Source organism: Bombina bombina, chromosome 9 (assembly GCF_027579735.1).
Source record: "Bombina bombina isolate aBomBom1 chromosome 9, aBomBom1.pri, whole genome shotgun sequence".
Taxonomy (NCBI): Eukaryota; Metazoa; Chordata; class Amphibia; order Anura; family Bombinatoridae; genus Bombina; species Bombina bombina.
In genome coordinates this window covers 266,941,064-266,954,591 of record NC_069507.1, presented here as the reverse complement: position 1 = coordinate 266,954,591, position 13,528 = coordinate 266,941,064, and positions in this window count along the sequence as shown.

The window sequence follows — 13,528 nt, the reverse complement described above, 5'->3', positions numbered from 1 at the left end:
GTATGTCCTGGGTAAGGTCTCTGTGCCATCTGTGTGTTTTGGGTAGGGTCTGTATGTCCTGGGTAAGGTCTTTGTGCCATCTGTGTGCTTTGGTTAGGGTCTGTATGTCCTGGGTGTGGTCTCTGTGCAATCTGAGTGTTTTGGGTAGGGTCTGTATGTCCTGGGTGAGGTTTATGTGCCATCTGTGTGCTTTGGGTAGAGTCTGTATGACCTGGGTTAGGTCTTTGTGCCATCTGTGTGCTTTGGATATGGTCTGTATGTCATTGGTGAGGTCTCTGTGCCATTGGTGTGTTTTTGGTATAGTCTGTATGTCCTGGTTAAGGTCTCTATGCCATCTGTGTGCTTTGGGTAGGGTCTGTATGTCCTGGGTGTGGTCTCTGTACCATCTGAGTGATTTGGGTAGGGTCTGTATGTCCTGGTTGAGATTTCTGTGCCATCTGTGTGCTTTGGGTAGAATCTGTATGACCTGGGTAAGGTCTCTGTGCCATCTGTGTGCTTTGGATATGGTCTGTATGTCCTGGGTGAGGTGTCTCTATGCCATTGGTGTGTTTTTGGTATGGTCTGTATGTCCTGGTTAAGGTCTCTATGCCATCTGTGTGCTTTAGGTAGGGTCTGTATGTCATGGGTGGGGTCTCTGTGCCCTCTGTGTACTATGGGTAGTGTCTGCATGTCCTGGTTGAGGTCTCTGTGCCATTGGTGTGCTTTGGGTAGGGACTGTATATCCTGTGTGAGGTATCTGTGCCATTTGTGTTCTATAGGTAAGACCTGTATGTCCTGGGTGAGGTCTCTGTGCCATCTGTGTGCTTTGGATACGTTCTGTATACCCTGTGTAAGGTTTTCGTGCCATCAGTGTTCTTTAGGTAGGGTCTGTATGTCCTGGGTGAGGTCTCTATGCCATTGGTATGCTTTGGGTAGGGTCTGTATGTCCTGTGTAAGGTTTCAGTGCCATCTGTTTGCTTTAGATAGGGTCTTTATGTCATGGGTGAGATATGTATGCCATTTGTGTGCTTTGGGTAGGGTCTGTATGTCCTGGGGTGGTCTCTGTGCAATCTGTGTGCTTTCGGTAGGGTCTGTATGTCCTGGATGAGGTCTCTATGCCCTCTGTGTGCTTTAGGTTAGGTTTGTATGTCCTGGGTGAGGTATCTGATCCATTTGTGTGCTTTGGGTGGAGTCTGTATGTCCTGCATGAGGTTTCTGTGCATTGGTGTGCTTTAGGTAGAGTCTGTATGTCCTGGTGAGGTCTCTGTGACATCAGTGTGCTCTAAGTAGGACCAGTGAGATGGTAAATAGATTGCACTATGACTATAGTAACCTTTAATATTTTTGAACTCCCCATCAGCTGTTTTACACATACAGTGCCAGGATTGGATTCCATGCTGTAGTGAGAAGAGAAGCCTGACACTTGTTTTCCATCGCTCATCATTCTGCTTTACATAAACAGGAAGCTGGCACCAAGCTTTAGCAACAACCTTGGGGCAAAATTTTATTATGCAAATTTATATTAAGACCAATAAATCAGATACAGAGGCCTCTAGTTATCAAAGCGTCTAATATGGTGCATTCGCGACGTCAAGTACGCTCGCCACACTTCGACATACATCGCCGTCGCGGACCGTAATACGTTTGCCTTAGTTATCAAAAAACCCGTCCAAAATATGCGCGTCAAGTACGTTGCGAAGAGCCGCGAACTGTTGTTAACTAACAGTCATCGACGTCTCAGCGATTCGAGCTTTTCCCAACTTTATTTATATCTCCAGTAAATTCAATGAACAGAGCAACATACCTTGTCAGCAGATGATAGAATATATATATATATATATATATATATATAGATAGATAGATAGATAGATAGATAGATAGATAGATAGATAGATATAGAGATATAGAGATATAGATATAGATATACACTGCAATTTGTTTTGCTTGCAATATAATTTTAAATATAGCAAGTAGCGACATATTCAGATCAAAATGAATATTTTTCTTACAAATTTCATATATTGGACATATTTTACTATTATATCCTTATAGTTTCAAGTTTAATATGTGTGTGTATATACAGAGTATATGTATTTAATAACTATCAATATCTGAAGGGGATATGACACAAATATTTACACCAGTGGGAGCTAGCTGATCGTTGAGCCTATTATCTTTTTCTTTTCTCTATATATTAATTCATTGCGACAAGTAAGGTCCAACACTGTGCACAAACTAATTTTTAAAGAGATACACACTTGGAGACTAATTAGTTAAAAACATTTATTTTGTATTTTATATTTCAATTCTAATGCATTAAATGTCCAAACGGCCGCCCCCCCACCCCCCCTGAAGGGGATAGCAAACAACAAATATCTACACCAGTGAGAGCTAGCTTATCAGTCAGCCTATTATGTTTTTTTTTTTCTCTTTCTATATCAATTAATTTTGACAAGTTAGTCCCCACACTGTGCACAAAATATGTAATCCCTAATATTTAGAGAGAGACACACTTGTAGCCTAATTCCTTACAGGCATTTTTGCTGTTTTTAAATTATATTTAATGCATTACATGTCCCCCCCCCCACAACCCCCCCCATGTCTACATATTATTTTCTAATAGACTTATTTTTATTTTGCATCATCACATATATAAATCGATATCTCTATCTCTATATAGATATATAGATATATAGATATAAGAGAGAGAGATGTCTCTTTCTCTCTCTCTCTCTCTCTCTATATATATATATATATTAATATATATATATATATATATATATATATAAAACTTAATATCTCTCTCTGTATGTATGTACATATTTTTCAATGTCATTTTCTAATATACTAATAGATGTGTTTATGTATGTATGTATGTATGTATGTATGTATGTATGTATATATATATATATATATATATGTGTATATATCTATATCTATATATGTACATACATTACATAGCGAGAGATATTAAGTAATAGATAAAAATAGATATAAATATTAATTATAAATATAAATATATATATTTTTATATTTTTAAATTAATATATATTTTTAATTATTAAATGGAAGACCAATATCATAGAATATAATTCCAAGCAATAATACCAACATTAAACTCTTACTAACGGAAGACAAAGCACATTTATGTACTTTCATTATTAACATTTTACATTCAAGTTCACATTTTTAAAAAAATTAGTATTAACCTTTTTAATTATTTCTTTGTTTATCTTTATTTTTAAAAGAATGAATCTAGGCTGAGGATCAAGATAAATTCAATTGAACCACCCTTTCAAAAACACTATTTCATTGTTAATGTTCAATCAGCAAGGTCAACTCATGAATGATTGCCAATGGGTAATAATGGAAATATTGCCCATACAGTCAGTTAACCGTTATCTTTTATGTCTCTAGGATGATGAGAGTATACATGTACTAAGCCTTATAAAGCTGTGGAATCAATAAAATGTATAGTGCTTGCCTTATCCTCACAAGTTTGCCCACCATATATACAATTTATATCAAAAATATCTTTGACCCGTGGTATTTAAGTATTTGGAAACGGTCAATAAGGGTGTAGCTCCATACTCAAAACTTACTATCTGAAGCATGAACAATAACATTTGATGTTTAGTTTCACTTTAATCCTCAGATAACCTTTTCGACTTGAAATAGCAATGCATATGTGAAACTCAATCATATAACGATTCCAATTTTACAAATATCTGGCGGACCGGATACGATTGTGCGGATCAGGTCCACCAGACCTTGCTGAATATCCTTTCTCTATTCAGCATTGCACCAGCAGCTCTTGTGAGCTCCTGCTGCAACGCCGCAACCTGCAGACTTGAGGATAATTGACGACCAGCAGGGAGTGTCAATCAACCCGATCGTACTGTATCATTTGTAATTGTTGAGATTACTGTCCGCCTCATAAAATCAGGTGTACAGGGTTATTGATCAGCAGTCTTTATACTGCTGCTCCCTAACTTGTGTTTCTGTTGATTCCTAATAATTGCCTGAATTACGTCCCCTTAATAAATGTGTGTCACTGCATCTATGTGCTTTAATCAATCAGCAGCTATATAGTTGTAAAAATTGTAGTATATTTATACTGATTTTTTTTTTTTTTTCATGTCACTAGAAATTAATCTTCAAATGAATACAGTGAGACATTAATTACTAACAAATAAACTTTTTTAATATCTTTTTGTATTCTTTAAAAAAAAAAAAAAAAATCAGTCAAACATCGGAGAGTGCCTCCTGCATCCAACGCACTGCCCTTGCAACAGCTCTCAGGGCCTCTGCCAACTCATAAAAAATTCCTTGCAGGAATGGCCCAGTTTGTGTCCCCTGATCTCGATCTAGAAACAGAACAAAAGAATGTATGTTAGATAAATTATTTATCAATATCGAATTTGCCAAACATTATATTCTTTTCACTTACATTCCTCCCTATGCACCTCCTCCTCAGGCACCTCCTCCTCTTCCTCCCTAGGCACCTCCTCCTCTTCCTCCCAAGGCACCTCCTCCGCCCGTTCTTCCTCTCTAGCCACCTCCACCGCTGGTGACAATCTGTGTGGCGTTTCTATCGCCGGTACTTGGTCGTCTGTAAGAGATGAAGCATAATAATGAATAATTATTTGTATGATCAAAGAAAACTAAAAAAATTTACAATTCTTTCATTAAAAACTATTTTCAAATTTTGCTTTTTTTTTAAATTTTTTTAATACATAAAGTGTAAATGAAAAACAAAACTTTTACTTTCATTTTTTCCAAAGAGATTATAAATGTTTTCAATCATGATAATTTACTTCAATCATCTTTGATATTTCTAAGATTAGCATATTTAGATATTCTCCGTATTTGCAGAATTGATAATGATCAGAGATGCCTTGATTAAATGACAAATCCATATGCAATGTGATAACTTCATCAAATGACAGATATAGAATGAAGTAAATGTATTATAAATATATTGTCAAGCTTTTAAAATATTCCAATCTGTATCTAAATTCTGAAAGAAAATGTTTGTTTTTATTGTCCTTTCAACATGCATCCGAAATAACTTAAAATATAACAAATTGTAAACTAAACTGAATCAAACATAGTATGATAATTTGCAAATTACCTTGGATATCAGGGACTTCATCTGTCCCTGAATCCTCTGGAGCCGTCAAAAACCTGAGAGGCAACGGTGGTGAGGAGCGGTTGCTCCTTGGTGTAGCCATGGATACTGGCCGAAAATACCTTGGGACCTGAGCACACCTGCGATCTGTGAAAACATAAAGTAGTATGTACACATTACATACAGGTTATATATTATTGTTGAGTTATGTATCTTCAGCATCAATGCATGTAATGTCCCAAAAAAAACATAAAAAAAAATTGAGAGAAAGAGAGAGAGAAAGAAAGAGAGAGAGAGAGAGAGAGAGAGAGAGAGAGCAATATCTGTCTCTTTCTCTTTCTCTGTCTTTATCTCTGTCTTTCTCAGTCTATCTCTGGCTGACTCTGTCTCTGTCTCTGTCTCTCTCTCTCTCTCTCTCTCTCTCTCTCTCTCTCTATATATATATATATATATATATATATATATATATAGAAATATAGATATATAGCTATATATAGATATATATCTCTCTATATATATGTATATATATATATTTAAATATATATACATATCCATATCTATATCTATATCTATATGAATATATATATATATATATATATTTCTATATATTTATCTATATGAAAAAATATATATATATATATTGATAGATATATCTTTCTTTGTATTTTTATATATAGATATATAAAAAAGTATCTTAAATATATGATTAAACTTTAATGTATCATTGTTAATAAACATGATGTAGCATGAATATTTGCTTTAAATTCTCTATAAAATAAATTATGTTGATAATCTAAGGTTGAAGAAATAAATTGTATTGCATTGATCCTCTACTGTAATTATGGGTTGTATGATGATTTTTTTTAATTTGAGTAAATGAAATACATATAAATAACAAAATTAAATGGCCTGCTAAAAAGTAAATGTATTCCTGTAACACAGTCAAATAAATATAACAATCTATTAATCAATGAACAATTAATGTAATTGTTAATTGATTGCGTCATTTAAGTATCCATCTATCCACTTCTAAGTACAATGCACAATATACGTACATATACGGACCAGCGCTCTTAACGCTGCATAACGGTCCCGCTCCCGCCGCTGAAGGTCAGAAAACCTTCGCAGGCAGCTGCGACGTGTCCGGGTGATCCCGGACACCCTCCTCATCCTCTGCATCATCTCATAGATGATGCGGTCCCGGTCTTCATGGCGAATCCCCCGTACACCGCCTATGCAACGGGGAAAGTAACGGTTCATACCGTATACCAATATTAATAATTCTCCCTGTGTAAAAGGAGTAGACATTATTCTCTCTCTCACAAATCCAAAAAAATGTATGAATTTTTTTAAAAGTGCAACATACATATAGCAATTACAGTGGCGGCTTGTGGGTTATTCAAATGGGGGTTTACGGACCAGTTATGTAAAATAGTTTATATATATAATAAAAAAAATACCTACAAATTTATGAGATAATGATAGGAAGAATAGATGCGGTACAATTATAAAGGCATTATATATCATTAAGGTTTGTTCTATATGGTCTTTGTAGAGACATAGTACATTTTTGTATGCAGAAGAAAAAATTATGTGCAATGTTTGCTGTCCATTAATACTTTTAGTGCCTGATGATATTTCTGTCTTTAAAGGTGTTTTAGTATGCTTTATTTTTATCTTGCACATAGAGTTGCATACTTGCATCCCTGTTTTGTACTGTCATATATATATATTTACATTTACCAGGGATAAATACTCCAATGTAGACTATACATGTACACCATAAAGCTTTAGAGATAGATATATATGGAATAATCAGAAGTGGATTGGGATGAATACAAATTTTTCATAGCAGGCTGTAAGACTAAATAAGCTGGGTAAGTCTGCATCATTGCTTCTATGTCAGCAGTTAAGAGGTTAACACAGCCCTCCAGCTTAGTTGAAGCACACAGACTGCTAAAAAAAAAGTTTTTACGAACAATCACTGCAGTAAAGAGTATGTCACCTTTTTTGTAGCTCCTAAGGGATAACAGCTCTTGTTTGCATTCCTTCAAACCGTCCAAGCAGGAAGTTATATACAACGGCACTGACAGCAAATTTGCCTTTTGCAGCTTTGAAGCTGACAGCTTTCTCTAAGTTATCAAATGAATTGCCCGTGACACTCAGCGCTACTGTAGCACACAGACACACACTGCTCAGTAAGACTGAGTCACAAGGGAGTCCCTAACTGCCATGGTAGCTAAAAAAAAAAACCATTCATCCTTAGCATGCCATGCACTCAGGAGCGGAGTGTGCCTGAGAGGGTAGGGCAGGAGCGTCGCAGCTAACACAAAAAAGGAAGCATTAAAAAAAGTGCTCCCCCTGCTGCTCGCCCATAGCAATGAGCCAAATCGCACACTGAAGATTGTGCGATTAGGAAAGGTATAGGCTCAGTTATGGGTGGAGCAGCAGGCACATAGAAAAAATCTGCTAAGGGCTAAGGCAGGCTATACCTCTCTTACCGCACGTGCGGTAGAGAGGTATAGAGATATATAAAAGGGATGTTTTTTTTTTATTAAACTGTGCAGTAGACAGGAACATTTTTGGCTAAATAAATATAATTTTTTCCAATAGGGGGGCTATTGGAAAAATTATATTTATTCAGCCAAAAAAATTAATAATTTTCTTTCTTTTTTTCTTTTTTCTCCAGGGTGGCACGTTTTCTCCAGGGGGGCACGTGCGGTTGTGCACATATGGAGGAGCCTCCACTGAGAAATTACAGAGAAACATGATTGGTTGTTGAAAGTGTACATGAAAATATCAATATTTGGTTGGCGGATTATATGTAGCACGTGTTCCTGACGATTAACATGCAATTTACATTTTCAAATGATATAATACATGCGCCACTAATTACTTGCATGTCAATAACAAACTTTAAATGTAAAATACGAAAGATTAACATAGGATTGTCTGGAATCATACGTCCTTTAAATATCAAAGATTAAAATATATTCCTTTGTTTACTGTCAATAGCACCATCATAATCTTTTGGAAAAGTAATTTTGGTATATTGCTGTCGCCTTAAAAAATAAAAATATGTGTATTTAAAAATGTCGTCAACATTCACTCAGGCCTAACTTAATTTTTATGTTTGCAATGAATATATATTTCCAAAAATATTAAAAAAACATTGATGGCGCTGTATAAATAAGTTTGCGAATGTGAATCTGTCATGCTAGTCTATAGTATGTCATACTTGTCTACTAGTATAAAAAAGTTTGACACCCTGTAGAGGATGAACATGCATCCCAAACACAAACATTAAGAATTCGGCCTGAGTGAATGTTGACGACATTATTAACTACAAAAAAATATTTCATTTATTAGTGCGACAGCGATATACAAAACAAAGCCAAATTTGATTGGTTCTTGGGTGTAAATAAACATAATATTCCTTTGACTGATTGCATGTCTCACGTGTTCACCATTACTGGTTCTTTAAAGTGTAACAAAAAATATTCGGTTGGCTGTTTATATGTTTCACGGGTTCATAACTATTACGGTGTAATTCCTTAACATAAACAAATCATGCGACAGTATTAAAGCAAAGTAAAACCAATTAATTTACTTACGGTTTATTCAAATATCAAATGGTGAGATTGCCTGTATTCATGCGGCTACAAAGTATATTCAAATATTTAAAGAGATCCCGCTCCTGTCGGACAATAGACCTCAAATAAAGTAAAATACGCTGACCCCTTTTATAGACAACTATGACACACTGTAGACACGTATGACACACTGTAGACAAGTATGACACACTGTAGACAAGTATGACGGATTAACAGTCATCAAATAATTTATACTGCGACATTGATATCATTTTAAACATTCTCTAAGATTGGTTTAATGAGACATCAAGAGATCGTTATTATTCGATCATTACATTAATCGGGCGTCATAAATGGCGAAATTATCTTAATAATATTAATTTTGCACATATTACAATAAAAAATTAAAATTGTTAACTGCTAATTAACTAATTTTTACCAGTCTATAAAAGGGAATGTAAAATGGAGTCTAATCACCTATGCTTTACAAGAGCTGTAGGTACAACAGAGTTGCTATATTTATTGAGCTTGATTATTTATTTATTCTCTTGCTGCTATTTTTATCTTGTTATGTCTGCGCCTGGTAAAACTAAGTCAGGGCGCAGCGTGCAATTTAATTTTGAGCAAAACAAAGTTTTAGTGACCCTTGTTTTAGAGCATTATGATTTTATTATTGGTTCTAAAGCCCATAAGACCTCGCTCTCCAGGAAATTACAAATCTGGAGAGCAATCGCTGACAGTGTGTCCGCCGAAGGGAATCATCCCAAAACGGTGGCACACTGTAAGAAAAGATTTTCGGACATCAAAATACAATTAAAGGCCAAGCTGTCCAGGGAGTTACAGTCTGCACGTCGGACCGGTGGTGGCGAGCCGTATGTGGTTGAACTATGCGGATATGAGGTTCAGCTGCGGGAGAAGCTGGGAGCAAACCTAACGCTCGGTCTGGATTTAGTGGGGCATGATACTGACGAGTTGGCAGGTAAGATGATATTACTTTAAATATTCATGTCGCACATTTTTGGGATTGTTCCATCAAATGTTTATTAAAGGGACATAACACCAACATTTTTTATTTTATGGTTTAGAAAGAGAATATAATGTAAAACAATTTTTTAAGTTACTTATATTATCTAATTTGTTTGATTCTCTTCAGATTATTTGATGAAAAGCATATCTATATATGCTCAATAGCTGATGATTGGATGCTGCACATAGAAGCATCATGTGATTGGCTCACCCATGTGCATTGCTTTTTCTTCAAATAAGGACATTTTACAAATAGAGAAAAAGAAAATATGAAAGTCAATAGAAATGTGTTTTACATTTATATTATCAATATGAATCATGAAAGAAAGATTTTCGGTTTAGTGCCCCTTTTAAGATCATTATGTGCAATATTACTCATATTTTATTTCATGTATTTTGTTGAAGCATCTACCAGTGCAGCAGCTGCTGTTGCTGCTACTGCAGCCGATAGTGAAGATGCTGCGGATGGCGATGAAACACTACTATTGCCCGTCAGTATCCACACTGAATCCAGCCACAGCTTCTCCTCGGCCGCCACGCACCCGGACATTATGTGCAGCACCCCTGATGTAGCAAGCATTGGCCGATCTACAGGTATGTTTACTATTATTACCTTGCTTTGAATTTAATTGTTTTCACTTGTATGATTGTTCTAATTTCTAAATATGTATATTCATTTTTATTTATCTAGTTGATGTCCGAAGGGCTTTAGGACCACCTCCAAGATCTACGATGTCCTCCTCAGGTAAAAAAAAAAAAAAACCCATCCAATTAGAATGTTATCTTATTATCTTTCTTTGCAAATCCTGAATGTAAGCTTAAAAGACAGGCCATTTTGGATTTAGCACCTGGGTACCGCTTTTTCATTGTTGTCTATATGTAAACATCCAATCAAAAAACGGTCTACATTTTATGGAAAAATAATGTGCCTGCTTGTAATATTACTTTGTATAGATTTTCAAGGAAAGATAAAAAGAAAAATAATCATTATTGATAATAGGATTAACTAATAATCTTGCTTAATATGTAATGATCTATCTGAATCATGTAAGTTTAGTTCTTACTAGACTATCACTTTGATGATCATTACATATATTTTAATTTACAATTCTTTTCAAATTAAAATGAATGTAAGGTTTGGATAATCACCTGTGTATTGCATGACCATTCTTTGAGGCCTATTTAAAAAATGTCTGTCGGACATGATCCAACAGTGTGGATCAGGTCTGACAGACATAGCTGAATGTGTAGAGCAATACGTTCTCAGAACTCAGAGCAGGTGGACAGGGTTATGGAGCAGGGGTCTTTAGACTGTTGCTTCATAAGTGTTGTTTTCCAAGAGTCAGAATACTCCAAATAAACACGGCCCTTAAAGCTACATACGGAGCTTGATAAATGGACCTCTATATCTCTCTCTCTCTCTTATGTATTAACCGACAAATGGAGTTGTAGTTACAAAGTTTATTGCGAGCATGCAGGCTTTAAAGAAAATGCAGTTAGAAGCAGACGTATAAAGAATGCTGCTCCATACCCTTGACGCTATTCACCACAATTGAGTCTGATCTTGTTTATTGAACAACACATGCTGATGGGCCATTGTCCGTGACTCTGAAGGGGGCATTCTCTACATTCAGTGAGTTATTGTGGACATGATCTGCACTGTTGGATCATGTCCAACAGAACAAAGATAAATAGTCCTAGAATATATTCTCTGTGCAACATCATTGTCAATACTCAAGCTTATAACACCATTAGTGGTGCTTGCAATCATGTCATTGATTAATAAACAGAATAAACAGATTTTGATATTGTTTTATTTTTAAAATTGATGTGTTAAAAATGATGTTGTACGGTGAATAATTCAATAAAATGTTGAATATGATATATTTTTGATACTAAGCCACTTTAAAAGTAGAAATGAATATACACACTCTTGTTTATTTTATACATTTCAGATAACATAAAATATACAATTCAGTAATGTTAAAATACTGTGTCTTACAAATTTGATTGTGTTATGATTGATTTAAGATATATGTTTAATATCATATGCATTTAATACTTCAAAATACATTAACACCTAGATTTAGAGTTGGGCGGTAGCCGTGAAAACCAGCGTTAGAGGGTCCTAATGCTGGTTTTTACCGCCCTCTGGTATTTGGAGTCAGTCAGGAAAGGGTCTAACGCTCACTTTCCAGCCGCGACTTTTCCATACCTCAGATCCCCTTACGTCAATTGCGTATCTTATCTTTTCAATGGGATCTTTCTAACGCCGGTATTTAGAGTCCTGGCTGAAGTGAGCGTTAGAAATCTAACGACCAAACTCCAGCCGCAGAAAAAAGTCAGTGGTTAAGAGCTTTTTGGGCTAACGCTGGTTCATAAAGCTCTTAACTACTGTGCTCTACAGTACACTAACACCCATAAACTACCTATGTACCCCTAAACCGAGGCCCCCCCCACATCGCTGCCACTCGATTACATTTTTTTAACCCCTAATCTGCCGACCGCCACCTACGTTATACTTATGTACCCCTAATCTGCTGCCCCTAACACCGCCGACCCCTATATTATATTTATTAACCTCTAATCTGCCCCCACAATGTCGCCGCCAGCTACCTACAATAATTAACCCCTAATCTGCCGACCGCAAAGCGACGCCATCTACGTTATCAGCCAATCGGAATTAAGGTAGGAAAATTCTGATTGGCTGATGGAATCAGCCAATCAGAATCAAGTTCAATCCGATTGGCTGATCCGATCAGCCAATCAGATTGAGCTCGTATTCTATTGGCTGATCGGAACAGCCAATAGAATGCGAGCTCAATCTGATTGGCTGATTGAATCAGCCAATCGGATTGAACTTGATTCTGATTGGCTGATTCCATCAGCCAATCAGAATTTTCCTACCTTAATTCAGATTGGCTGATAGAATCCTATCAGCCAATCGGAATTCGAGGGACGCCATCTTGGATGACGTCCCTTAAAGGAACCGTCATTCGTCGGGAAGTCGTCGGAAGAAGAAGATGGGTCCGCAATGGAGGTCTTCAAGATGGAGCCGGTCGTCATCGGATGAAGATAGAAGATGCCGCTTGGATCAAGATGGTTGCCGGTCCGGATCGCCTCTTCTACCCGGATAGGATGAAGACTTTGGAGCCTCTTCTGGACCTCTTCAGCCGCCGGATGATGGATGTCTAGCCCCCGCTTGGGCTTGGATGAAGATTTCGGAGCCTGGAACGATCGGTGATACCTGGCATGGTGAAGACAAGGTAGGAATATCTTCAGGGGCTTAGTGTTAGGTTTATTTAAGGGGGGTTTGGGTTAGATTAGGGGTATGTGGGTGGTGGGTTGTAATGTTGGGGGGCGTATTGTATGTTTTTTTTTACAGGCAAAAGAGCTGAATTCTTTGGGGCATGCCCCGCAAAGGGCCCTTTTAAGGGCTGGTAAGGTAAAAGAGCTTTGAACTTTTGTAATTTAGAATAGGGTAGGGCATTTTTTTATTTTGGGGGTCTTTGTTATTTTATTAGGGGGCTTAGAGTAGGTGTAATTAGTTTAAAATTGTTGTAATTTTTTTCTAATGTTTGTAAATATTTTTTTATTTTTTGTAACTTAGTTCTTTTTTATTTTTTGTACTTTAGTTAGTTTATTTAATTGTATTTATTTGTAGGAATTGTATTTAATTTATTTATTGATAGTGTAGTGTTAGGTTTAATTGTAGATAATTGTAGGTAGTTTATTTAATTTATTTATTGATAGTGTATTGTTAGGTTTAATTGTAACTTAGGTTAGGATTTATTTTACA